The sequence below is a fragment of the Microtus ochrogaster genome, unplaced genomic scaffold, assembly GCF_000317375.1.
Source record: "Microtus ochrogaster isolate Prairie Vole_2 unplaced genomic scaffold, MicOch1.0 UNK15, whole genome shotgun sequence".
NCBI lineage: Eukaryota > Metazoa > Chordata > Mammalia > Rodentia > Cricetidae > Microtus > Microtus ochrogaster.
Genome location: NW_004949113.1, coordinates 4284981 through 4288072, shown reverse-complemented (window position 1 = coordinate 4288072; position 3092 = coordinate 4284981). Strand labels below are relative to the sequence as shown.

At 37.3% G+C, this 3092-nt stretch overlaps 1 protein-coding gene across 1 annotated transcript in view; it reads right to left on the bottom strand.

Moving 5' to 3' along the window:
- Heatr3 (HEAT repeat containing 3) overlaps positions 1-3092 on the bottom strand; it is a 40537-nt gene that overhangs the window by 23928 nt on the left and 13517 nt on the right. The window lies entirely within an intron of this gene.

The window sequence follows — 3092 nt, the reverse complement described above, 5'->3', positions numbered from 1 at the left end:
CAGGGTTTCTCTGTGGTTTTGGAGCCTGTCCTGGAACTAGCTCTGTAGACTAGGCTGGTCTCGAACTCACAGAGATCCGCCTGCCTCTGCCTCCCGAGTACTGGGATTAAAGGCGTGTGCCACCAACGCCCGGCATAAGCAATGTATAGAAACAATACATTTCCTCAGCAATTTGTATGTCCTAGCGTAGCTTATGTAGTCAAACATGTAATATATCTTTGATAACCTCAATCAGTCTTAATTATTTTATAATTAAGAAGACTCTGTAGTAATTTCTTTATTTTACTCATTCTGAGGACCTGACAATTATCTTGTTTAAAGTTATCAGTAATATACTACAATATTTTCTTAATTGAGAGGGCAAAACCACAGAGAAACCCTGTCTCGAAAAACCAAAAAAAAAAAAAAACCCCAAAAAAACAGTGATTTAATTAATACAGTTTCTATGTAATTATTTCAGGTCTGGGTGGCCAGGAACAAATGAGCTGTCTCTGTCAACAAAATGGTGCTAACATGGGCCTATTACATCCACATAAAGCCTGATATAGCTTAAAAAGAAATTCTAGACACAAAAGAACAGAGTTAAGCACAGTTTTTTTGGTAGCAGCATCTTCTCAGGTGGGCTCTGTTTGCTAGAAGCAAGCAGAGGTACAATTCTTTTAAGAGAATGCTTCCTAATTGAGGGATAGCAGCAAAAACTGCATGGCTCCTTTAAGAAGAATTCCTCTGACTTTTTGCGGGGTGGGGGGAGGGGGTGGGGAATGGGGGGGTTCAGGCTACAGAGCATTTAAATGGGGTTTGTGAGCAGCATGCTATAACTTGCTTAATCGCAACATAGACCCACTGTGTGCCTGAAAATGGGGCTATGAGCATAGCTCGCAGAGCTGACACTGAACCTCTGCCATGTTGGACCGGGTGGAACCAAAAGGTGAAGTAGCCTTAGTTCGAGCCATGCTGTTTAGCATTTTAAGAAGCAGTCATCCTGGTCAGAAAATAATTACAGATGAAAAAAAACCTCTAAATGGGTCACAGGGTTTAAAAAAGAAGAAAGAAGAAAGAGTATAGAGAGTTATAAAAAGAAGTGGTTAAAAAAAAAGTAGCCTTGAAAGAGAAAGAGCAGCCGGGCGTTGGTGGCGCACACCTTTAATCCCAGCACTCGGGAGGCAGAGGCAGGCAGATCTCTGTGAGTTCGAGGCCAGCCTGGTCTACAGAGCTAGTTCCAGGACAGGCTCCAAAGCTGCAGAGAAACCCTGTCTCGAGAAACCAATTAAATAAATAAATAAAAATGAAAGAGAAAGAGCAGTCAGTCAGAGATTAAAGGAGTAAGGAAAAATAAGCCACATAAAGATGGAATATACACAGAGAGTCTGGATTATGTATATTATTGTGCAAAAAGCAGTTAGGAAAGAACTACATCCAAATTCCCTAAATGATTGTTTATAAATGTTTGTTTATATTTAAAGGGAGATATGGTATAAAAATGAATACTTTGCATTGGTATGGATCTTGGTTTATTGATGTAAAATTAAGGTCAATTTTGTTATGTATATTTATGCTCTTAAGATATTGTATTTGTGTAGATCATTTAAAAATGTAATGTATAATTAAGAAATATAGGTTAATAGTCATCTACAATAGTCAAGCTTGTAGTCATGTTAGATTTTCTAGACATACAAACATATATTTCAGATGGATAGATATTCTTCAAATCTTTCAAAGACTAACAGAATACGGCATTTAAAATGTTTTAAGAACTTAGGACTTTTCATAATAATGAGACACATCTGCTCCTGGCATCACCAATCTACTTCAAGAGGTTAATGGGCATCAAAGAGACTCCTTATGGAGTTTGTTGGACATTTGGGCAGGAGAATGCTCTTGCCTAGACTGCTTGACGTTATGCTGTATGAACTGGACATTCAGGACCCATTGAAAAATGAGTGCCGAACTTGCCTAAGGGTGGGACCATCCATCACGGTTGCTACTTCATGAAAGAGTCTGACAAACATTCAGCAGGACACAGAAAAAAGAAACTGATGGACTTGGCCATTACAAGGCAGAACAGATCTTTGGATTTCCTGCTTCATGGAAAAGTCTGTTGGATACTATGGGCCTGTAGGCTGAAGACTGGATGCCCCCAATGTTACAGAAGAACTTTGGGTGACTATCTAGGCAGCAAGATGTCTCTGTCAATTCTAGAGTTTTAGAAGTTGCTTATAATGCACTTCCTATTTACTTAGGTAATATTATATCCTTCTGGGGTCTTTGATGGTATTGAAGAATACAAAGTTATAGTTATAGTTTTCCTTAGTTATGATAAAAGATAAAGTATATATAAATATTATAATTATAATTTTTATTTGATACCTGTTTTGTTATAAGTAATTTTACTATGCTAAAGTTGAAACCTTCCTTTTTATTTAGACAGAAAAGGGGAAATGATGTGGGAAGTCCTTTTGTATATGTGTTGCTTTAATTAATTAATAAATAAAGAAGCTGCTTTGCTTTGTGATAGGGCAGAATAGAGCTAGTGGAGAAAACTAAAATGAATATTGGGAGAAAGTAGGTAGAGTCAGTGAGAAGCCATGTAGCCACCACAGGAGACAGACGCCAGATGCTAGATGGAACCTTGCTGGTAGACTACAACCACGTGGTGATTTAAGATATAAAAGTTAGCTAGAAATATGCTTAAGCTAAGCCAGTAGACCACAACCATGTGGTGATTTAAGATATAAAAGCTAGCTAGAAATACGCTTAAGCTATTGGCCAAACAGTATTGCACTTATTATAATTTCTGTTTGTTTATTTTGGGTCTGGGCTGCCAGGAAACAAATGAGCAGGGCCTGTCAACACATACCCAGAGATACTAATCAAATGACAGGAGATACCCCGTTTTCTCCATCTTCACTTAAGTTACTTTTCTTTGCAGTTTATTTCCCAAGTATACTGGGATGTTATTAACCCTCCAAAATCTCACATAGAAGACAGACTACAAGTTCTTGACTTTTTCCTACCAAAATAGTATATTGCTTCCAGGAAGATCAGAATAATTTTTTTTTTTTTTTTTTTTTTTTTTTTTTTTTTTTTTTTTT